Genomic DNA, 26,157 nt, shown 5'->3' on the forward strand with positions numbered 1-26,157 from the left:
TTTCAGAACTTAGGCTTCAGGTTTCGAAGAGGCAGGGATGAGTAAGAAATTGGTATTTTCTCCTCCCATTTGTTAACTTGCGTAGTTTTGCTCTGCATACATTGCTCCTGAAAACCCTGTATTGATTTTTGCTTTCTCTCCCTGGCACACAGACACACTGTACTTTCACCATGTGCTGTTTCTAGAACCCCAGCTCTACCCATTTGGGCAGGTTTTTTCTCTTCAACTTCACTGGGCTTAACTAAAAGGAATAATTAATTCCCAGGAACCAAATAAGACTTGTCCACCTAGAGGAGAATGAGTCCTTTGGAAAAAATTTCACAACCTTTATTTTATGTAACAGAATTGAACACACATTTATTTGGCTAATGTGAGTAAAATATAATGTGTCTGGCACCTAGCAAAGAGTTACTATTTATTTAAGACTTACTGTGATGCAGGCACAATTCTAAATCCTCTGAATACTGCAGCTTATTGTTTCATTAAAAATCATTTGGTGAACATGATGGCACATGCCTGTAATCCCACCTACTCCAGAGACTGAGGCAGGAGGATTGCATGTTCAAGGCAGTGTGGGCAACTCAGCAAGACCCTGTCTCAAAATTTTAAAAAATTTTAAAGATCTGGGGAAGTAGCTCAGTGGTAGAACACCCCTAGGTTCAATTCCCAGTACCACAAACAAAAAATCCTTTGGATCATTAACTATATATTCATTCGTTCTACATGTATTTATGGAAAAACTACTATGTCTCAGTAATCTTGCAAACTTCGCAAAAGCAAACATGGTCCCTATCTTAATGACTCTTACAGGCTACTGGGGAGTGCTGACAACCAAATACTTGCACAAATTATTGTAAAACCAACTGTAACCTGTATAATCCCTGAGTCTCTGTACTTCACTCTCCTAGATCTGTCACAAAGAAATAGAATCCAACAAATAAAAGTAATTTCAATATAGCTAAGATACCTGTTAAAGTCATGAAAAACAAGAAAAAACTGAGAAATTGTCATGGTCTAGGAGACTAGAAAAATATGAAAACTAAATCCAATGGGGTGCCCTGGGTTGAGTACTAGAAGAGAAAGAGGATATTAATGGAAAAACTAAAAAATTCAAATGAAGTCTTGAGTTTGGTTAACGGACCAGAAAGTTTGGTTTATGAAACTACACCATGTCAGCTTCCTAGTTTTGACAAATATCCAGGGTTATGTGAGATGTTAACAATGACAGAAGCAGGATGAGGGGTGTTTGGAAACCCTCTCTACAATCTTACAGTCTTTTAAATCTTTATATATATCTAATATTATTCCAAAATAAAGAGAGAGAGGAAGGGAGGCAGAGAGAGAGTTACTGGGAATTAAACCAAGGACCTTCATATGGAGCCACATCCCCATCTCTTTTTTATTTTGAGACAGGATCTTGCTAAATTCCCCAGCCAGGACTCAACCTTTTGATCCTCCTGCTTCTGCCTCCCAGGGTGCTGGGATTACAGGCATGTGCCTCCATGCCTAGCAAGAGTCTATTTTTTTCATATCATTATTTGAATTTTCAAAAACTCACAATGGTATCTAAGTACAGTCCATAGTAGCATAAAAGTCTCTATTTGTAGCTTACTTCTTCAATTAGTTATTTGTTGCTGAACAGCAAACTAACCCAAAATTTAGCAGCTGAAAATATTACCTCACACAGTTTCCAAAGGTCTGGAGCCGCTGAACTGACTGACCCAGTCTTGGGATCTCTGGAGGTCACAGTCAAGTTGTCAGCCAAGGATGTAAGCAATTTACCTCCTCTCAAAACAACTTATTTTATTCGTAATGTGCTTCCTGCTCTTTTCCATGCTGACTTTTAGATGTTTTTCTCTACATTCTACAAACTAATTTTTTTTCAGTCATAGATGTTAAAAATGCATCTTTCCAGCTGATACTTATTTACTCTGATGATAGTGTTCACCTTTCAACAGCTGCCTCCCAGAAAAACACTTTTTAATGTATTAAAATCTATTTTTCCCGTCAGTGCATATACTTTGAGGCTTCCATTGTGTTTGTCAGTTTTGTGTCACTTGACAAAATACCTGAGATAACCAATTTAATAAGGGAAAATACTTATTTTTGGCTTACACTTTCAGAGGCCTCAGTTAATAGTTACTGGGCCCTGTTATTTTGGGCCTGTGGCAGCACAATGGTGGGAGCATGTGGTACAGGAGTCCTGTTTACCTCACGGCAGCCAGAAAGCAGAGAAAGCAGCAAGGACCCAATATCCCCTTCAAGGGCACATCCACAGTAGCCCAACTTCCTTCCTAAAGGTTTCATCAACTACCCATAGTGTTGCAGGGTGGGAACCAAGCCTTTAACACATCAGCCTTTGTGGGATATTTAAAATCCAACACAGCGGACAGTGTGGCTTGGTGATAGAGCACTTTCCAAGCAAGTGTGAGGCCTGGGTTTGATCCTCAGCACCACAAACAAAAAAAGCCCAAACCTTAGCACCTATTAAGAAATACTTCCCCACTCAAGATCATAAAGAATAATCTACACTTTTTTCTATTAGCATTGTGCTTTATCTTTAAAGTTATGTTTTATAGTTTGTGTCTAGATGTCCCCCCAAAGCCTCATGTGGTCATAGACTATTTTAGAGGTGGCTGAATTTAGAGTGTGTGATTGATTCATGATGGGGCTAGGCCCTCGGGCACTAGGATTAAAGGCATGAGTGCTACCTGCCCTAGGTAGTCTGAATAAGATAAAAGGGGCAGAAGGACGCTATTAAGCTCTCTTGTTGCTTTGCTACTGTCTGTCCTCCATGAACTGTTGCCGCTCTGCCACTCTGCCTTGGAGCTAGCCAATTATGGACTGAAACCTCTATGAACTATATGCTAAATAAAACATTCCCCATTTAACTTTGGGTGTTGGGTATTTTGTCTCAGCAATGAGAGAAAAGTAACTAACACAAAGTAACTAGGTCTTTGATTCACCAGGATATGGAATAGGGATCTAACTTTATTTTTCTCCAGATAGGGGCTCCGTTTTCACATGATTATTTACCAAATATGCCACCTTTTCCCTAACTCTATGAAAGATTGACTTCCCATATATAGAGAGTCCATTTCCTGAGCTCCTTCTACTCCATTTGATCAGTTTTTGTGCTGGATTTATGATATAGGTCAATATCTGGTATGTGAATCTTCTTTGTTCCAAAAAGTTCTAGTTATTCATGGAACTTTATTCATTTGTCTAATTTGTAGAAATCATTTATTAAGTCCACTAAAAATACACCAAAATTTTTAATTGGGGTTGCATTGAATTTACAGATTAATTAGGTGAGAATCAACAGTGTTATAATATTTTCATCTTATCCATAACTCTATATATTTACACCTTATTTTATATCATTTAATACAGTTTCAAATTTTTCTTCACAAACATCTTGAGGTTTTTATTATGCTAATTCCTAGAAAAATTTATGTGTTGTGGAGTCTGGGAGGTTTTTAGCTATTTTAATTGCTACCTTATTTTCTTTTACATCTTATAATGAGTTATTTCCAGAGTAGAAGATACAATTCAGATTGATTTTATACCCCCAAACCTTGCTGAACTTTAAATTCTCTTATTAGTTCTAATACTTTACTTTCTTAGGTTTACTATATAAATCCTCATATCATCTAAAAAGTAATGACCTTTTTCTCTTCAGTTCTGTATTTGTTATAATATAGAATTTACCTGCGTGTAACAGAGGCCCAAAATAACCATGGCTTTAAAAACTTAGAAATTCATTTTTTTCTTGGGTAAATGGTAGGATATATGGATTTCAGGTCTGACACAATAGCTCTGCAGTGTCTAGGACCCCAGCAAGTCCTCCAGCCTTGGGACGCACCCCTCACCTTGTGTTACAAGATGTCACACCTGACATCAAGTCCATGTTCCCCATGGCAGGACAAAGAAAAGAGCTGAGTAACTGAATACACAGCCCCTATTTACAACCCAGGAGCCAAAACCTGAATGATGAAAAACCATCTATCATTTATTTATTTCACTACTTCATGAATTTCTGCTTTTACCATTATTTCATTTCTTTCAAATTTACTCTAATTTCCATTGTTCCTATTTGCTTAAATTGAAAGCTAAGCCAGAAAAAGAGGAACCAAGCTATAACATGTATAGGTACAAACTTCCTTTGATGAATGCAATCATTATATATATATTTAATTTGTACCAATAAAATTAATTAATAAAAAAGAGGCTGGAGATGTAGCTCATTGTAGGAGGTTCAATCTCCAGTATCAGAAAAACAAAACAAAATGTGTGCTCATGTTTGAAAATTCAAACAGCAGATAGACATGCAATAAAATTAAACTCTCTCCTTAATAAAAAAAAAAGCTAAGCCAATTTATTTTCTATCTTTCTTCTTTCTAATTGCATTCAAAACTATGAATCTCCCTCTTAGTATAGTTTTAGTTGCCTCACATACATATTACCATGTCCCACTTTGTCACGAACCCTAAGAATTTTGTATTTGCCCCTTGTGACAGGCAGCTTCTAACTTGGCTCCAAAGATATCTGCCTCCTGGGACTCCTGCCTTTATGGGATCCCTGTCCTTGAGTCCTGGAGACTTGCTCCTAGAATAGGACAAAAGTGATAGGATATCACTTCCGAGATTAGGGTACAAAAGTTTATTCGGTTCCTCTTGCCAGCAGCAGTCCCTCTCTTGCTCTCTTTGATGGAGCAAGCTGTCATATTGAAGATATCCACAGGGATTGCAAGGAATTGGCAGCCTCTGGCCAGCAGCCTGCAAGGATTCGAATCCCACCAACAACCCATAAGCAAACACAGAGAAAGAATCTTCCCCAGTTAAGTTTTAAGATGACCACAGCCTCAGCCACCACCATGACCTTGAACCTGAGCACACAACTAAGCCATACCTGAACTCCTAACCTGCTGAAGCTGCAAAGTAAATGCATGTATTGTCTTATGCCACTAAATTTAAGGATAATGTGTTACTTGTAGCAGTATTGTTACTTGTAGCAGTATGATTAGTATAATCCCTTATATCTTCCTTAATTCGGTAATTATTTAGTGATATGGAAGTCTTTAGTCTCTTCTGCGGTCAGTTTTTCCTCTTGCTTCTGTAACAAATTACCACAAGCCTAGTGCTTTAAAACAATTACTACAAGCCTAGTAGCTTTATTCTCACAATCTTGGAGGTCAGAAGTCAGAAACAGGTGTCAGTTGGGTTAAGTCCAAGTGTCAGCAGGACAGGAGGCAGTAGGGGGTAATCCATGTCCGTGCACATTCAGGTTGCCGGTAGAATTCAGCTCCTTGTTAGAACAGAGAGCCCTGTTTCCTTCCGGCTCTCAGCTGAGGATTATTCCCAGTTTCTAGAACCCACCGACCATCTTTGGCTTATGGCCCCTGCTTCCTCCAGTTGCAAGGTCAGCAATGCCAGGTTGAGTCTTTCTCACATGACAACTCCCTGACCCTGCCTCTTTCTACCTGTGGTTGGGAGAGGGTCTCCTCTTTTAAGGACCCATGTGATTTAAGTGGATCCACTGGGGTAATCCAGGCAACTCTCGCCAGCTCAGGGCCCTTAACCTTATTCACATCTGTACAGTCACTCTTGCCACATAAGGTAATGTATTCACAGATTCGGGAATTTAAGCATGAACACTTTGCAAGGCCATTATTCTTCCTTCTACATCCTCTGATATTGATTTATGATTTTATTGTATTTCCAGCACAACATACAGTTTGCATAAAGTCAATTCTTTTTCTTTTTATACAGTCATTTCTGTCTAATTCATTGAGACTATCTTTGTGGTGTCATACATGAATAGTTTTTGGTTTTGGTTTTTGTTTTTTTTGGTACTGGGGATCGAACTTGGGTCCTTATGCTTGCACAGCAGGCGGTGAAACCACTGAGCTAAATCCCCAGCCCTATACATGAATAGTTTTGTACATGTACTTGGTGTGCTCAAAAGAATATATTCCATGTCTTGAATATAAAGTTAAATTTATCTGATAATTTGAATTAAATAATCATGTTATTAAACTCCTCTGAATCCTTGTGGTTTTTCTGCTTGATTTATCAGCTTTTGAATATATGTTAAAATCTCCAACTCCAATTCTTGATTTCTCTTTCCCTCATCTTAATTCTACCACAAGTAGCTTTATGTATGTCAAGGGTACGATGTTAGGGGCCTATTTTTATGACACTTAAATCTTCTTGGTTTGTTGTTTCTTTTTTTTTTTTTTTTTTGGTACCAGGGACCGAACTCGGGTCCTTGCGCTTACAAGGCAAGCGGTGGAACCACTGAGCTAAATCTCCGGCACAGTTTATTGTTTCTTTTGTCAACATGGAATAACTTTCTTTGTCTTTGGTTTTGTAGTTTTGCTGTAAATGTTTTGTCTGAAACTAAGCTAGCGAGATTTGGGGGTTTATATTTGCTGGGTGTAACTCTTTTCATTTTCATTTTGCCTTCTGTTTTAAGTGTAACTCGGTAGATAATATATTTCTGGGTCTCAAGATTTACTGTTTAGTCTGTCAAAGGGTCTCTGACATTTGACAGTCATCTGGCATGGAATCCCTGTTGCTCTGATGTCTAATTGTTCCTGAGTTCACCTTGATTCTAAGGCCAACTATTCCTTGGCTTGTGGTGGCTCTAGGAAAGTGATGGCAAACCTTTTAGAGACCAAGTGCCCAAACTGTAACCTAAGACCCACTTATTTATTGCAAAGTTGCCAACACTGCAATGAAACTGAGGTTTTAATACTGAAGTTCTAGTTTAGAAAAAACAACTCATATATGAACATCTTTTGTCTAAAAAAACACAATAATGCAGCTTTCAATGATATAAACAGCTTTTTATTGAAAGGTAAAAGTTTGCATTTGGCATACTTTTGCACAATTAATGTGATCTTTGCTGCTGTGTGCATGCTGATAGTTTGTCAAACCTTGGCTCTTACTTCCTTAGTTTGAGAGCAACACATGCAGCACTCAGGTCATGTCTGTTTCTTGTATCAGATTTGATATAATTCAAAGCTGAAAACAGATGCTCACAAGCATAAAATGATCCAAACAAAGTAAGAAAAGCAATCCCAAGTGCTTTCACTGACTTAAAATTATTTGGCAGAGAATTCCACACTGTAAGGATTTCATTTTCAGAACTACTGTGTTGTCCTTTGTCATCTTCATACTCTATTGTCTCTATATTCTCTGGTGTAGTACACAGGTCACAGAATTTATTTTTCCAGATAGAGTTTTCTTGAAATTCCAATAGCTCCATTTCCAGATTTCCAAAATTTAACCAGTATAAGCAGGAAAGGTCAATTTCTTCAAATTTGGCTTTATCTGGAGAAGTAAGAAAGCACAGAGTTGTCTCCATCTTATGGAACTGTAAAATTCTGTTAGTAAAATTATCCTTTGCTGCTGCTACAATACTAGAAAATTCCTTGAAGATTTCCCGATGGCTTGTAGGACTGTCTGAAAATGTTGAAGAATTTTCTAAATGCATTATTAGATTTGAAAAATATTTCAGCTGCCCACTTTCAAGATCTGGAACAGGGCCGGGGATTTAGCTCAGTGGTTCCGGAGCCTGCCTCGAAAGCACAAGGTCCTGAGTTCGATCCCCGGTACCAAAAAAAAAAAAGACCTGGAACAACTTGACTTGAATGCTGACAGAGAGGGCTCTATGTGCTCGCTGCAGCATATGCACCATAGGTTCACTACCACTGCTCTGGGGTAAAGAGGAACGAGCCTAGATTCTACCCTGTGCTTCTCTGGGTGAGTTCAGGTTAGAGACCGATTCTCTACCTAGGCTTTCTGGGGTCAAGTGCAGCCTGCCTGGGGACCCTCAAGAGTGGCAGTGATGAAAGTTCTGACCTTGTGGAGACGGGCATTCAGTCAATGTGTATTTGCTGGTCTGCCGGTCTACCTGCTGGTTTATGAGCCACTGCAGACTTTAAGGTCTTGAGCAAGTGAAGTTCTGGGACAACCACACAAGCTAAGGTTGGTTTTAGCACTGGGGAGCACCTTCTGCCTGCCACCTCCACACCGAGAGCAATGTACAGGAGGGACAGAGACCTGAGTGAAACCCAGTCCTAGTCCATCCTGGCTTTAGTTTCCTCCTCTGCCCAACTTCAGTCCCCCTGCTCTGGACCCAACACTCCCTTCTCAAAGAGCTGATGATCAGTTGCTGAGTTGGACTTTGGGCACCATCACCTCCCTATTCTTCTCTAGGATCTACAGTGTTGGTGTCTTACATTTCTCATCACTGGGACACAGTCCTGACACCCCCAATTTAAAGAAGGGAAGTTTTATTTTGGCTCTTGGTTAATCCAGCCGGCTGGCTCCACGGCAGGACCACATGGCAGAGGGGCATGGCAGGAGGAGGAGCTGCTCAGGTCTGCTCAGGGAAGCAAGAAAACTGAGAGAGTGAAGGGAGGAACCAGGAGGGAGATAAACCCTTCTAGGCTATGTCCCCGTGACCCACCTCTTCTGACCAGACCCCCACTTCCCAATAGCAAGTTAGCTGTAAGCCCCCATAAGCCAATCACCTTCCAAAAGCCCCACCTATGAGCACATGAAGTTCTGGGGCTTATGTTAGATGAACAGTTGAGATCAGAAGAAGTTTTTTTACTCTCTGCATCAAAAGATAAATTCTGAATACCCTATAATGAACATTTGTTTTTCTTACAAGAAATTGTTTGTGCCTATGAATCAACTTAATTTAAATTTTGAGCCTCACCTATGGTCAGGCTTGTGAAAAAATTGAACTCTTTTCTTTCTTCTCAATGAGTGATATATCCACATGGCTTGAAAAATTAAAAATATATATTTTATAAAAAGATACTATGGGCTGGGGATTTAGCTCAGTGGTTTCACCACCTGCTGCACAAATGCAAGGACCCGAGTTCGATCCCCGGTACCAAAAAAATTTAAAAAATTAAAAATAAATAAAAATAAAAAGATACTGTGAAATCTCTCCCCTATCTTCATGTATAACCACTTATTCATCTTTCCAGAGTTTCATTAGACATAAGAATGCACTATGGATGCACATATGTGAACACACATGTGCTCATGTTCACTTTTTTCCATAAGGGACAGCTTACTGTACAATCTACTCAGCATTTTGCCTTTGCTACTTCACTTTAAATGTCTGGTTGATCTTTCTCAACAAAGAGGTTGAACATTCTTTTTTACAGCTGTATGGGATTGCACAGGAATAGAGGACTATAATTTATCTAATCTTCTCCCTCTGATAGACATTGAGGTTGTTTATAGTCTTCTACAATGCAAACAATGCTGCATTGAATAATATAGAGAATTTAAACAGAGGGAAGGGTGGGATACAAAAACTAGCCAAGATATTTCATTATGGGAGCGTTTCCCAGTCATTTCTTTCCCATGCTGCTATTTCTTCCTACTGCATTTTTATTTCCTGGAAGCTAAATGTTTATGGTTTATTGCAGTTTGCACATTGCTCAGGGTCATTTTAGTAGTTGAAATTACACAATAAAATAGAAAAATGTATGTTTGTGGAAGTCCTGAAAGTTAACAGTAACAACAAATCTCCCATTTGCTCAGTGCCTTCTGTGGCCCCACGTGCTGACACAGCAGGCTAAAGGAGTTCTGCAAACTCAATACGCAGTGATGGTGGCACATGCCTGTAATCCAGCACTCGGGAGGCTGAGACAGGAGGATTGCCGCAAGTTTAAGACCAGCCTGGAATACATAGCAAAACCTTGCTCCCCCCCCCAAAAAAAAACAGTACACTGTGAGACACTCAGACACAAGCACCTCCTTTCTGTCACAGCAGCCTAAGTGGCACAAAGTGGGCCAGCCAGGCCACTCTCCCCAGGGCTCCTGCTACCACAAAAAGACACAGGAATTTTTTCCTCACCCAAAAGAATTAAAAGCAGGGACTCCAAGAGATCTTTGTGTACCCATGTTCATAAGAGCATTGCTCACATTACTCAAGGAATGAAAACAACCCATTGTTTATTGACCAGTGATACATTAACAAACTGTTACTGTTATTGAGCCTTATTGAGCAAATGCTCTGCACTCTTATAAGCTACCATTTACATGAAGTACCTTCCTACACTAACAGATTCAGAGAGACAGAGGTTAGGATGGTGGTTGCCAGAGTCTAGGGGCAGAGGGAGCAAAATGAGAAGTTTCACTTTTGAAAGACAAAAAGTGTTCTGGAGATGGATAGTGGTGGTGGACCACAACTATTTGCATGTGCTTGAGAGCTTTTTTGGAGGTTGTAGCAGGGGAATGCAGCCCTCATATACCTTTGGCCAAAAAACAGTCCCTTTTTATCAGGGAAGGTCATTGTTTTGGCCCCCCAAAGTCTCCTGCACTCACAGGTGGGGCTTTTCAGAGGTGGCTGGACCATGGGTGTATAATACTGGGATTAAAGGTGTGTGATAACTAGATGGGTTTAGCATAGCTCTGGGTGTGGATAAAGGAAGCCCCATCCTGGATGTGGGTGGCACCAACCAATAGGCTTATAGCCTAGATGGGATAAGGGAGAGAGAGAAAGCAGAACTGCCCCTCTCCTCTTGTTGCTTCCTGCCTTCCCTACCATGGACTGTTTCTCCTGTGCCGTGTCCCTCTGCCATGCTGCCCTGCCATGGAGTCAGCTGACTATGGACTGAAACCTCTACAAACTGAATAAATCTTTCCTCCTTTCCCTGGTGGGTGTCGGGTATTTTGTCCCAACAACTAGAAAGAAACTAAGACAGCGTCCTCTTTGACAGAGCACATATCTTGAGAGGGGACACATACGGAGCACTGAGGGAGGGAGCGGACACCTGCCTGGGCAGCCAAATCGACGAGATCAACCCTAGAGATCATGGGTGACAGATGTTGCAGCCAGATCACACTTACATCTTAGCATGTACTTAAGGCCACTCTGCTGGACACTTAAAAATAGTTAAGATTGGCCAGGGATTTAGCTGAGTGGTTTCGCTGCCTGCTGCGCAAGCACAAGGACCCAAGTTCGATCCCCAGTACCAAAAAAAAAAAAAAATAGTTAAGATGGTAAATTTTATGTCATTTCACTCTTTCTGTTTAACCAGAGCCTTTCAGACCAAATTATTTTTTTCAATGATCCATTTTTTTATAATCAGTGAAGAGAGTTACTTGCACAGGAAAGATCTCATCACAAGGCTGATATCAGTGAAAATGCAAGTTAATATTCAATTCCACTGAGAGCTGGGCACGGTGGCACAAGCTTGGAGGCTGAGGCAGGACGATCGCCATGAATTTAAAGCCAGCCTGGACTATACAGTGAGATCCTGTCTCAAAACAACAACAGGGCCAGGGATTCAGCTCAGTGGTTTCGCCACCTGCTGCGCAAGCGCATTCAACCACACTGAGTAAGGTGAAGCAAGGTGCCTTTCTTTATCTCACTGGATCCTTACTGATGCTCCGCAAGGTAGATATTATCTGCATCTTACAGTTAAGAAAACTGATGTTCAACAAACCCAAGAAAAATAGCTGAAAACTACAGCCACCATACGGAGGAAGAAGGCAGATGGATGTACCTAAGGGGAAGTAATCCATATTTTTCTAGGTACTAACAATAACCATTTCTTTAAAGAATTTCACAAGTGAAGCTACAAAATACTGGGGGGAAAGGCTGCAAAAATCTCCTGAACAGCTATAAATAAGAGAGCAATGAGGATGAAAGTGAGTGAGAAGATTCACCTTTTATCTAGTATATCCCTATATATAATGAATTTTTACAAAAATCATTTTTATATCAATAACAAAAATTTAATGTAAAAGTGAGGTTTAAAAAACTGTCCAGAGACAAGATTTGACAGCAAATCAGACTGAATCCAAAGGCCTTTCCTTTATGATCTACCATGCTAGGATGCACCCAGACAGCCACCAGCTGAGGACATGTTTTAGCCTCAGAAGACAGATGCAATGGAAGGACCTTCACGCATTATCAAGCCAACAGGAAAAGTCTTGATTGTAGCCTCAGTAGAGAGACACTGGGGTGTGGGGTTCTGTTGGTTTTTGTTGGGGGAATTGGTTTTTTTTTAACTTCATGTGTGTTTGTTTTTGGGTTTTTTTTGGTACCGGGGATCGAACTCAGGTCCTTGCACTTGCGCAGCAGGCGGCAAAACCACTGAGCTAAATCCCCGGCCCATGTGTGTTTGTTTTTCAAAAAGCAACATTAAAATGAAAATTAAAAAGCCCAAAATTCCCTCGGGGCTCAGTGTCCACCAGCATGCAGCATTCCTACTCCAGGGAACACTGTTGCTACAGGTTTCCCTGACAGGCACTTTCCGCCAGGCCACCATACTGCCCCTCAGGAGTGAGGCTGGCAGGTTTGCATTCTGGGTGAGTGGTGCCCCCTGGGCCACAACTTAACACACAGCTGTCCTTCCGGTTTTCCCTGTGTCTTGCTTCATGTTGTTGTCCCCAAGTACTGATCTTTTGACTGGAACTGTTCAGTTATACTGTAGACCGCCACCCTTGGGGATGAACCTCTGCTTCCTTCCCTTATTGAGCCCTGGTGCTTTGGACCTTCCCAGTGACCAGCCTCCTCCTGGCCAGGATCAGGGCTTTGGGCCTTCATTCTCTCAAGAGAAGGCTCCAGTTCCTCCGTACAATCATTTATAACAAACATTTGCCATCAGCCCTGCACATATTGCTTCACTAGGTCCTCTCAGAAAAAGCAGATATGAAGGGCCAGGGATTTAGCTCAGTGGTTTTGCCGCCTGCTGCACAAGTGCAAGGACCCAAGTTCAATCCCTGGTACCAAAAAAAAGGAAGAGAGAAAAAGCAGATATGAGATTTGCTCAGATGGCCATTTGCACAGTAGTAGTAATAATAATGCCTAGCATTCTCAAGTGCTGTGTTCAAGATAACCTGCACCTTATTAAATCATCAAACCACCCTCTGAGGTTACTATCCTCTTCATTTTACAAATGAAGATGCTGCTGCTTAACTTCCCTAAGGTCACACAGCTAGGATGGGACACAGCTGGGATTCAAAACTCTTCAAGGTTGCCTTACACAGTGGCTCAGATGGACATGGTGGTGATGGTAATACAAACGACAATGCATGATGAAGAGGGAAATAGAAAAACCATAAAAAAACAAAAATGAACTCAAAAACACATGAGTCTGAGCAAATGACCCTACAGTCCTCTCTACAACTGCCAATGTCCCCATATTACACTGATTCATTCCATCTATGGAGCGTCTCCTCTGTGCCCTTCTTGAGGTCTTTGTGTATAATTTTTCTTACTAAAAAGTCCCCTCACATTCCCTATTCCCAATTTTTTCTTGTGAAATGAGACAACAATGCCTAGATATGGGACTGTTATTAGAAGTAAGTGAGGTGGAGATGAAAGAAGATGGCAGAGTGGGGACTGGAAGTAAAATTCAGCCTCTCCAAGATCCAAAATCCAGATACTAGAAAATAACACCTTGTGGAAGGAAAAAGGAAAAGCAGATCTCTGGGAATCAGGAAGAAATTGAAAGAAAATTTAGAAACTACAAAGAAGTTAGAAAGATGGTCCACAATGGAGAGGAAAAGAAGGAAAACATGTGGACACTCTCTGGCAGTCATGGCTCACTTCGAGGAGAACAGGGCTCCCCAGAAGCAAGGTAAGTACCCAGGCTGGGAATCCCTGGGAAGAACAGCAAAGCCCACATCCTCAGTGACTTGAAATAATCAGCGTGGGGTTTTGCTCCAAGGGGACTCCTTCTGTTGTAGGTAGCTATGTTAGATAGAAATTAATATACAATCAGAGAGGGGCTGAGCTCTCAAGGAAGTCAGCAGAAAAAATAAAGACATCTGAATTGTGGCTGGAGGCATATCTGAAGAAGACCAGGCCTCAAGATAAAAATGCAATGGCCAGGTCTACATGCCTCCATAAGGGTTAAGCAGTAACTCATAACTCAGAACTATACTATAATTACTACTACCTGGTCCAGGAAGTCCAGCAAGGCATCAGTCACCTAGGTGGGTGACCAGAGCATCCCAACCCATTCCATCCCAAAAAAGTCCTTGTCCTTTCCATGTACCCTTGCTGTGTGACCCGCTTCCCTATTGGACCAACATTAGCTAAGCAGCCATACTTTTACTCCTACAGGTTGATGGTAGTTGGGGCCAGTTGTACCCACATTGTGACTGCTATATAAATTACCCCTGACAAAGGACCTCAGTGGCAACCCATTTCAGGGACCCCTCTTGTCTCTCAGAAGCTATTCCCGTTCCCCAATAAACCTCTCCACTCAATCTCCATTGTCCTTTGGAATTCATTCTTCAATTCAGGGAAGAACTTGGCATATCTGACATCTGCAGGTTGGGAGTAACACTTTCTCCTATATCACTGCCACACAGCAGGCAACAGCCGAAGAGGGATTCAGTTTGCCACATCACCAGAGAGTGCTTGATCAAGTGCTATTGCGGGAAAGGGTGGATTATTTAAATCAGAACAACTAAAACACAACTTCACTTCAGAGCTCCCAGTTTACTCCTACACACTGTGACTGGGCGAGACACAGCCACAGGAGAGCTGGGAGCTGGGAGTAGGTTAGAAAGAGATTTGGAGAAGTTTAAACTCAGTCTGGGAAGAACATGGGCTGCACCCTCCTGAGAAGCCAGGCACAGCCCTCAGGAACAGCTGAAAATTGCCTGCTGGCACTAAATGCTTGAACCCTTGCCCTGCTGTCTGCACCTCGCACAGATCTGAGGTCTGACTGGCTTCCCTGCCCACCAGTGTAAATAAGGACACTGCCCACCCCGGGGTAATCACGGGACCTCTGCAGTAGGGGGCGCAGCTCACAAACCCACAGGCCATCACTCTAAGTGGAGAAAACTGAGACTTGCTTGACTCCAAGATTGCGGATCCTAAAAGGAAACTACTTTTTTTTAAATGCAGATTAGGGCCAGGGATTTAGTTCAGTGGCACCAGGCCTGCCTCGAAAGCACAAGGTCCTGAGTTCAATCCCCAGGGCTGCAAAAATAAAATATAATAAAATACAGATTAAAATTTGTTTTCTCTATTTTTAGACTCATTTTCTTTCTTCTATCTTGTTTTTATTACTCCTTTTTTCTTTTAATTTTTCTATTTTTATTCTCCATCTATTTCCTTCTTCCTTTTTTTCTTTTATCTTCTGTTTCTCATTTTTTTCTGTTACCTTTATCTAATTATATAAATATATTTCTATACTATAAAAGGATCCTTTGCTTCACTTTTCTCTCTTCCTTCTCATCTCCCATTGTTTATTTTTCAAATTTTTCTTTTTGCATCCTCCCATTCCCAACCCACTGTATCTGTAATAATATAACTGTTAAGCTTCATTAATCTTTAGATAGTTACCTATGTTACTGCTGTGGAATTCTTTTCTATTGTCAATGAAAGTATAGTTATTGCATTTAGTAGATATTTGCTGTATGTCACTATTCTGTTTGTCTTAGCTTTATATTGTAATTGTAGATTTCTTTTCTAAGGTTAAGGGTGGTACATTATTAGTTCTTATGATATATCAATACCCAGTTTGTCCTGAAAGGACAACATCAGAATTCTCTATGCCAGCCTGGGGAAGAGGCATAAGTCTATAAGTCCTCCATAATAACTTTTATACCACAACATCAGTATATTTGAGGTCATCTATCTTAGAATAGAAGTCTACCTTATCAGTGAAGATTGCCATTTATTTCAGTCCCCAAATTTACCCACATATTAAAGTATAATTCTGGTCAAATGTGGGGGTGCACAAATGTAATCCTAGCTACTCAGGAGGCTGAGGCAGGATGATCAAAAGTTTGAGGATTGGTTTATTCTTTGATAGTAGGTGAAATTTATTGTATTTTCCAATTTTCTACAATGTAGTCACCTTATAATTACAATTTAAACTGTATAAATATGTTTACTTAAGGAAAAGAAGAATATACTAAGAGTAAAATAAATTAGAGTAAAATACCTAGCATGAGTAAATGTAAATAATTATAAAGATATATGGCTTATATATGTAAAAATTTATATGAACATATGCAAAATTTCATTGACAAAGAAGTAACAGTCAGGGTAATGGGCAATTGAATCAGTAATATAATATTCAATTAATGGAAATTGTTCTGAAAGAATTTTCTGATAGGGAAAATGGAGAATTTTATGCATCGACTCCAAGTAGTTAACTTTTACTGTAAGAAGAAAAAAATTCTTTAACCATCCAGGTGGTCTATTTGATCCTTTTTCTCTAGCTTTTTGGGAACTTTTCAAACTTCATATTTACTTCTTCCTTTGAAGGGTGAAGTTTGCCAACCCTTGTACACACCTAAAGAGATTAATTTTTAAGCTTTTTCCTCTGACACAAAACGTATACATCTCTCTTCTTTCATATCCAGTTCCCACTGGAGCAAACTAGGCACAGAAAACATTTGGAGAAAACTCCACTATTATTAAGGAAGAAATTTATGGCTGCTGATCTGCCTGAAGAAATATGTCAAGACGATTTAAAAATAAACCCACCATTAACTTCTAAATGTTAAACACTACACCTGCGACCTCGTTTAAGTCTCCTAACTACCTAAAGAGTAAGTAGCAGTTAACATCCTTCCTGTACAGCTTCTGGCAGTGGAGCTTCACACAGAGAAGGAGCCAGTCCTAAATGGCGTGAGGAGAGAGAGATGGGACAAGCACTGGAGTAAACACGGACGGCCTGTGTCATCACCACCCACAGCGCAGCAGAGCCTCCTGACAACAGGAGATGCGCCGGGGCGGGGCGGATGAGGCAGCCCTGGGTGTTTCTCTCCTGGGGTTACAGACAAAGGTCCACGGAGACTGCTAGCTCTGGGTGCACAACCCCCTTACGGAGGGCAAAGGCCAGCACCGGGTAAACTGTATCACAAAGGCTACTCTTTGGTGTGCTGCCCCGCCCCCAGGCGAGACTGGGAAGAACTGCAAAGGCAAAGCTATGGAAGCTGTTATGGACATTCATAGCCATGGTGCCAGCTGCCCATTGTGTTAGTCTTCCTTCTTCTGTTGCCAATAACACGATACCACAGACTGGGTGAGTTATTTTAAAAAGGGTTTGACTCTCGGTTCTGGCTCAAGGTCAAGGGCTCACATCTGGTAATGGTCTTTCTGGAAGTGTTCCAAGATGGTGCAGGGCATCACATGACAGGAGACCAGGAGATGGGGTCTCTCTCCCTCTCTCTCTCTCTCTCCCCCCCTCCCCCCCCTTCCTCTTTGAGACAGAGTCTTACTCTGCAGTTCAGGTTGGCCTTGAACTCACTATGTAGCCCAGGCTGCCTGAGAACTCACTGATTCTCCTGCCTCAGCCTCCTGAGTGCTGGTATTACAGACGTGTGCCACCACACCTGGCTCTCTCTCTTCTTATAAAGCCACCAAGATTCCGTGCTGAAGTTCCCACCCCATGACCTTATCTAACCCTAATTACTTTCCAAAGGCCACATCTCTAAACACCATCGTGGATTAGGTGTTTAGAAGTGCTGGCAATGTAGCTCAGTGGTAGAGTCCTTGCCCACCATGTGCAAGATGTGTAAAGCCCTCTTAATACCTCACAATAGGAATTAAATTTCAACACATGAACCCCTGGGGGACATTCAATCCATTTCGGTCAGTGGTGGCAAACCTATTGCACATGTGCCACTGTGGGTTATTTATTATCACTGAAAGCTCTAAAGGGTTCGCCATCACTGATTTAGGTGAACGTTTGTTAACAGAAAATATTATTGTCAAGTAATGAATTAATTGGTAATTTTACCAGCATTTTACTATCATGGGCCTTAGTGTGTGGTGTTTGTGCATTTATCTTACACAGCTGCTTCTTGAAACCACTTGTGAGTTTTGGACAGTCCCGATTAGCCCTCTTTTTGAATACTGCTCCTGCCCTACTCTCCATCCTTCTTGTCTCCAAGGGCTCCAATTTCATGACTGTTACTATATTCCATGTCTCTTGTACTCTTTCTTCTCTATTATTTAATGCTTTATTATTTTATTTATTTTATTATTTACTCTATTATTTAATTCTTTTCTTCTCCATGCTTCAGTCCATTTTTTTCTGCCATACCTTCCAAATCACTATTTCTCTCTTTGACTATGCCTTTTCTGTTGTGAAACCCACTGTTGAATTCTTATGCTATTAAATTTTTCAATTCTAGAACTTCCATCTAGTTCTTTTTATATCTTCAGTTCTTTATAAATCTTTAAACTGTCATCTAATCTCTTGATGATACTAATCAGTTACAAAGTCTTTACCACCTTTATTTTAAAAGTCTAATACCTGCAAGGTAGGTCTGGGTTTGCTGTATTTTTCTGTTTTAGTTTTCAGTCAGGTAGACCAGACATTATGTATGAAAAACTATGGAGATAATTTGAAGTTCTGGCTGATATAATCTTCCTCCCAAAAGTATTCGTCGTGCTTCCTGTAGGTGGTTTGAACAGGAGTAGGTTTCTTTATTACAACCAAAGATTAAGCAGAGTTAAGTCTAGGCCCTATCTTTGGGGGGGGCCTCTGGCTACTACTTCCGGCTCCTGCCCTTCAGAAGAACAGACTGTGAGAACTCCAAACTGGAGAATGTTAGGGTATTTACCAAAGTCTTTCCTCCTTGGTGGGACCTAAAATATAATTTGTGTCCCCTCAGCCCCATAAGAGCCAGAAATTGTCCTGTCACATTTTCAGCCTCAGCTGCCATTTTCTGCCTCGGCAGCTACTTCACAAGAAGTGGCAGCGATGCCAGACCTAACTTTGCCAGGCCCCCTTTTTTCCACAGGGATTTTGGTGGCCCCTCATAGTTTCAGCTGCCGGAGGCAGGGAGAGGACATTCAGATTTTTTCTATATATATATATACTTTCTAGTTGTTTTTAATGGGAGGGCTAGTGTACAATAAGTTAGTTCACCCTTACTGAAAGTGGAAATTCTGCCCATGGCATTGTAATGGGAAAATGTGGAGAGTGGGTACTGAATTAGATGGGAAAAGCCACCCAGGGAATATGTATAACCTAGATGACAAGATTTCTTCACAAGAAGAAACAGTGGAGGGGCTGTTCTGATCTCTCCCTTCTCTCACACACATAATTTGGATTTAAGAGATTCTAGAAGGTAAATTAGAGGATCAGAATAGGTTTATGGAGAAATAATACCTACAGCCAATAATTAGATTTAATGGAAGTAAATTTTTCTATTCAAGGGAAATTTTCTTTATAAAATAAGAGTAAATAAATGAAACAAAAGGAATTTAAAACATTGATAACATTAGCTACATGAATCAGACCAAATACTAAAGTGAGAGACAGCCGAGTGTGGTGGCACCTGCCTGTAACCCCAGCACTTAGAAGGCCAAGGCAGGAGGATTGCTATGAGTTTGAGGCCAGCCTAGACTACACAGTAAGTTCAAGACCAGCCTGAACTACACGTGAGACTCTGTCTCAAAATAAATAAATAAATAATAAAGTAAGACTATGCATCTGAATAAAAACAAATAAATATAATACAAATCACACACAAGACATAAACAAGATAATTCAAAACTTTCCAAACATAACTCTCCCCAGAAGCTTCAAATGGTTCAGAAACTGGACCATTAGGGTTACATGACCATATGCATGAGCCACTTACAACTCACCCACTGATCAATCCAGTTTGTGGATTTGGACACAAGGTTGTACTCTTGTCAACAACCCCAGTAAGTATATTAAATAGCCACCGCGTACTAATACTGAATTTCCTTATAGAAATCAAATTTCCCATAACTAACTGTTCCTTCTTTTTTTAAAATTAAAAAAAAAAGTTTGTCCTTTAGGATTAATTTCTGGCTGAAAAATAGAAACCAACTTTATACTGCCTAGCTAGGTAGCCAAAGTCTAAATCCACATTTAGCATAGTTTTGGTGACACCAGCACCACCATTCAGGGCACAGACCTTGGGTCTGGGCAAAGCCTCAAGAGAAATCCAGCAGAGGAAGCCTCGTTCCCTTAGCAACTTCCCATTTCCTTAAACCTCAGAGAAACCTCAGAGCGCTCAGCCGCTGAATTCAAAACTTGATTCAAATGTTCACAGAGCTTTCAACAGAAGTTTATCAAAAGGTAGATCTAGATTTGGAGATCCAGCCCTCTTCAGACAGGCACCCCTCCAGACGCAGTTGGAGGGTCCCGGCTCGGGCGAAACTTGCAGATCGAGCCTGTGCCCTGGCAGCAATCCACTGGATCCGCACCCCACTCCGTTTCTCTGGCCTCTTGGGTGTACTGACATCTGGTTCCACACTTCAAAGACACAGAGGAAACCGGACCACCAGACCACTGTATTGGGTAAGTGGAGCGATCATCACCTCCCATCGGAATCGGGACTATCTTCAGGGGAAGGGCAGCTGGAACCTGCAGTACAACCCTGCAGAGTTCAACCCTACAGGAGGGCAGGGAGCTCAACTTGGGACTTGCAGCCAGAAATCCACCCAAATCTCACAGGTCTACGACTGGCTTACTGAGACTCATTGACTTATATCTGCACACTGTTACCCACATTGTCTATTGTGACAATAGAGACATACCCTGAAAGAGGTCCTTTTTATTTTTATTTGTTATTTCCAAAATCAGTATTATTGGTTTGTTTCTTTTTCCTATTTTCTTTTATTTTTTTCCTCTTATCTTTAATTTTTTTCTTTTCTCCTACTCCTTGCAAAAAATTTTTCTCTCCTTTTTTTTCCCTTCTTTCTCCTCTCTTTTCTTACTCTATCTCTTACACTCACTCTCTTCCTCTCCCACATTGTTCATCTCCCTTTCTGTCCCTGTTCTGGCCCTCATTCAGAGTTCTTTATTTTCTATTATTCTCTTTTTCCTTCTTGCCTGTGTCCTCTGGCCTCACTGCTAACCGTCCCCTATCCTTCTACACATCTGTCCCTCCCTCCTCAACTCCTTCTAACTCTCCATCCTGAAGGGTAAAGTGTTATATTGAAGAGTTTACTCACTATAAACATATGTTGGGTTAGTCCTCGACCTTGATTTAATTCACATAGTTAAAGGTGATAGCTGAATAACTACCACAAACTGTTACTTTCTAAGATGTATGTGATGCAATGGTGTTGCTGATTGTATCACTTGGGCTAAGGTGTTGTTATTGATTTAGTCAGTGATCCTCCTAATATAATGATAATGAGAGCCTCAGAGTCATTAGAGACTCAAACACCAGCTATATCTGGAAGTCACCTCTGAGAAATCATTCCATAAGGGTTCTAATTACAAGCAAAAAAGATACTTACAATAAGCAATTTCAAAGTATCAACCCAGGAACCAGGAGTTAAACCAAGGAGAGTACCAAAAACAAAAAAGAGAAAACATTTAAGCAAGGCACAAACTCAGACTTCCACCCCACCAAGGGTCCCTGGGGGAAATGAGGTGGAAAAGCCCGATAACCAACCACCTGGAACCCTAAACTGATAGCACAGGAAGTAACAAAACAGATGAATGAGGCTCTAGAAAAATTCAAAGCAGAAATAATTTACCATATATCGGCAGAGATGGTGAGCAGAGTGAAAGACATAATTAGAAGCTCTAGAACAGAAACAGATAAAAAAAAATAGATGAGCTCAGAAACATGCTGGAAGCCATGAATACCCAGCATAAGAAATGGAAACCATGATCGCCCAACATAAGAAAGAAATGGAATCCATGAAACAGATTCAAACAGATATTCAGGAGATTAAAATCTCTATTGAAAGTATCCACAGCAGATTAAGGGAATCTGAAGATAGAATATCAGATATAGAAGACAGGATCGCAGTTAAAGATCAAAAAAACAGAAATTTCGTAAAAATAGTAAGGGACCACGAGAAATCAATCCAGCAGCTCCTAGATGATGCAAAGAATAACATAAGACTGATACAAGTCTATGAAAAAACTGGAGAAAGTACAATTGGCATAAAAAAAACTGTTCACAGAAGTAATAGTGGAAAACTTCCCAGACCGAAGTAGAGAATTGGACTTACAGATAAGTGAGGCATACAGAACTCCAGCTAGCCATGATCAAAAAAAAATCTACATCTAGACATATAATAGTCAAGATTCCAGAAACCCAACAGAAGAACAAAATACTACAAGCAGTTAGAGAAAAGAAACAAATCACCTACAAAGGAAAGCTGATCAGAATCATAGCAGACTTCTCAACACAAACCCTCAAGTCAAGGAGAGGCTGGAGTGAAGTATTTCAAGCCCTAAAAGAAAATAACTTCCAACCGAGACTGTTGTATCCTGCAAAATTCTCTTTCAAAATTGATGAGGAAATTAGATACTTCCACTACAAAGAACACCTGAGAAATTTCATGAACACCAAACCAGCACTACAAGCAATTCTAAACAACCTAGAAAAAAGACAATGAGGGTCGCAACTCCATGAGCCCCAACAGAGGGAAACCACCAGGCAAGGTAAGACACTAAAGGGAAAGGGGAGGGAAAAAAAGAAAGAAAAGAGCCATCAAAAGTAAAACATCATGACAAGGATGAATCAATATCTATCAATTATAACCATCAATGTTAATGGCCTCAATTCACCAATCAAAAGAAATAGACTGACAGAATGGATTAAGAAGCAAAATCCAACAATATGCTGTATACAAGAAACACACCTAACTCAAAAAGAAACTCATAGACTGAAAGTAAAAGGATGGAAAATAGTTCTCCATGCCACGGGAACCCAGAAGAAAGCAGGGGTAGCAATCTTGTTTGCAGACAAAGTAGATTTCAAACCAAAATTAATTAAGAGAGACAAAGATGGCCACCACATCCTTGTGAAGGGAACAATCCAAGAGGAAGAGATGACAATCCTAAATATATATGCACCAAATATGAATGCCCCCAACTATACAAAACAAATATTAACAGACATGAAAAACCAAATAAACACTAACACAATTGTAGTGGGAGACCTCAACACCCCTCTATCACAAATAGAAAGATCATCTAGATAAAAAGTTAACAAGGAAATTCTAGAACTGAACCAAGTTATTGAACAAATGGACTTAACAGATGGTTACAGAGTGTTCCACCCCACAAAATCGGAATACACAATCTTTTTGGCTGCACACGGGTCATTCTCCAGAATAGACCACATGCTAGCTCATACAACATGTCTAAGTAAATGTAAAAGAATTGAAGTTATCCCCTGTACATTATCAGACCAAAGTGCCATAAAATTGGAGATCAATAACATAAGAAACCGCAAAACTCCTACAAACACATGGAAACTGAATAACACCCTCTTGAACAACCAATGGGTCACAAAAGAAATAAAAGAAAAAATTAAACAGTTTGTACAAATAAATGAAAATGCCACTACAACATACAGGAATCTATGGGACACAATGAAAGCAGTTCTATGTGGGAAATTCATAGCAGAGCAAGCCCATATTAGGAAAACAGAGAAAACTCAGATAAATGCAGAACCTCAAGCTGCTAGAAAAAGAAGAGTATAACAAATCCAAAGCTCGTAGAAGAGAGGAAATTAGAAAGATCAGAGCAGAAATCAATGCAATGGAGACTAAGAGAACAATACAAAAAAATCAATGAATCAAAGAGTTGGTTTTTTGAAAGAATAAATAAAATCGATAAACCTTTAGCCAACCTTATCAAAAAAAAAGGAAAGAAAAGGTGGAAATACATGCAATTAAGAATGAAAAAGGTGAAGTCACAACAGATCCAATGCAAATCCAGAGGATCATCAATACCTACTTCAAGAACCTGTACTCCAATAAGATGGAAAATGCAGAAGAAAGGACAGATTCCTGGATACATATGAATTGCCAAAGTTAAATGAAGAAGATATAGAAATTCTAAACACCCCAATTACAATGAGTGAAATTAAAAACGTAATAAAAAATTTACCAACAAAGAAAAGCCCAGGTCCTGATGGCTTCACTGCTGAATTCTACAAGACATTTAAAGAAGAACTAAAGATAAGAACTATTGCCATTACTCTTCAAACTCACCAAGGAAACTGAAAGGGAAGCAATACTTCCAAATTCATTCCTGGAAGCAAGTGTTACTTTGATTCCAAAACCAGGGAAAGATACAACCCAAAAAGAGAACTACAAGCCAATCTCCCTAATGAACATAGATGCAAAAATCCTCAACAAGATACTGGCAAACAGAATACAGAGAGTCATCAAGAAGATCATACACCCTGACCAAGTTGGATTTATCCCAGGGATGCAAGGCTGGTACAACATTCATAAATCAATAAATGTAATACACTATATTAACAGAGTCAAGGACAAAAACCATAGGATCATCTCAATAGATGTAGAAAAGGCATTTGACAAAATCCAACACCTATTCATGATAAAAACCCTACAGAAAATTGGAATAGAAGGTCTTTATCTCAACCTGATTAAGGCTATCTATGAAAAACCAACAGCCAACATCATACTAAATGGTAAAAAAATTGAAAACTTTCACACTAAAATCAGGAACAAGACAAGGATGCCCACTATCACCACTCCTGTTCAATATAGTTCTGGAAACATTAGCCACAGCAATCAGAAAAGAGAAAGAAATAAAAGGAATAAAGATAGGAAAGGAAGAAGTTAAACTGTCATTATTTGCTGACAATATGATACTTTACATACAAGACCCAATAAACTCTACGAAAAGACTTCTAGACTTCATTGACAGATTCAGTAGAGTAGCTGGATACAAGGTCAACACTAAAAAAACAATAGCCTTCTTGTACACAAATAGCAGACTCACTGAGAGGGAAATTAGGGAAACAATTATTTTTACAATAGCATCCAAAAAAATGAAATATCTAGGAATCAATCTAACAAAGAAAGCAAAAGACCTCTACACTGAAAACTACAGCACTCTGAAAAAGGAGATCGAGGAGGATATAAGAAAATGGAAAGACATCCCTTTTTCCTGGGTAGGAAGAACCAATATAGTGAAAATGACCATACTTCCAAAACTACTATATAGATTTAATGCAATTCCGATTGAAATTCCAACAATATACTTCACAGAACTAGAGAAAACAACACAAAAATTCATTTGGAACCAGAGGAGACCTAGAATAGCAAAAGCAATTCTAAGCAACAGAGACATGGCTGGGAGTATCACAATCCCCAACTTGAAACTATACTACAAAGCTACTGTGATAAAAACAGCATGGTACTGGCAAAAGAATAGACCTGAGGATCAGTGGAATAGATTAGAAGATACAGAAGCAACTCCACACATACTCAGCCACCTCATCTTTGACAAAGGAGCCAAACACCATCATTGGAGGAAAGATAGCCTATTTAATAAATGGTGTTGGAAAAACTGGATTTCAACCTGCCAAAGATTAAAACTAGACCCATACTTATCACCATGCACTAAACTAAGATCAAAGTGGATTAAAGATCTAAATATTAAGACAGAAACACTAAATTTGCTGCAAGATAAGTTAGGTGGAACTCTTGAAGACATTGGCATAGGAAAAGACTTCATGAACAAAACCTCAGTAGCACGGGAACTAGCAGAAAGAATCAACAACTGGGATTTCATCTTATTGAAAAGCTTCTGCACTGCAACAGAAACCACCAACAGAGCTAAGAGACAACCTACAATGTGGGAAAAAAATTTTAGCAGCTGTTCCTCAGACAAAGGTCTACTCTTTAGAATATACAAAGAACTGGAAAAAATCAGACCCCCCAAATTCAAAGACCCAATTCAAAAATGGGCATCTGAAATGAACAGACATTTCTCAGACAAAGAAGCAAAAGCAGCAAACAAATATATGAAAAAATGTTCAATATCACTGGTCATTCGAGAGATGCAGATGAAAACAACACTGAGATTCCACCTCACCCCAGAAAGAATGGGTGCTATCAAGAAATCAACCAATAACAAATGCAGGCGGGGATGTGGCAAGAAAGGAACCCTTCTCCATTGCTGGTAGGAGTGCAGACTGGTGCAACCACTGTGGAAATCAGTATGGAGATACCTCAAAGAACTAGGACTACAGGTCCCATTTGACCCAGCTATTCCCCTGCTGGGTATTTTCCCCAAAGAGTTAAAAGAATCATACCACAGCGATATATGTGCACCCATGTTCATAGCGGCATAGTTTGAAATATCTAAAGCTTGGAAGCAGTCCAAGTGCCCATCAGTTGGAAACTGGATAAAGAAGATGTGGT

The 26,157-nt window shown here is 40.1% G+C and overlaps 1 protein-coding gene across 1 annotated transcript in view; it reads right to left on the reverse strand.

Annotated features, from left to right (window-relative positions):
* Positions 1–6,959: 6,959 nt before the first annotated feature.
* Positions 6,960–26,157, reverse strand: part of Sec23ip (SEC23 interacting protein) — a 77,023-nt gene continuing 57,825 nt past the window's right edge. The window contains exon 19 of the mRNA XM_021253336.2: positions 6,960–7,337. The gene's annotated coding sequence lies outside the window, so the exon portion shown is untranslated. The remainder of the gene's footprint in view (positions 7,338–26,157) is intronic.

The sequence above is a fragment of the Heterocephalus glaber genome, unplaced genomic scaffold (genome assembly GCF_053883595.1).
Source record: "Heterocephalus glaber isolate CG9 unplaced genomic scaffold, H.glaber_assembly_v1.0 deba00001497, whole genome shotgun sequence".
NCBI lineage: Eukaryota > Metazoa > Chordata > Mammalia > Rodentia > Bathyergidae > Heterocephalus > Heterocephalus glaber.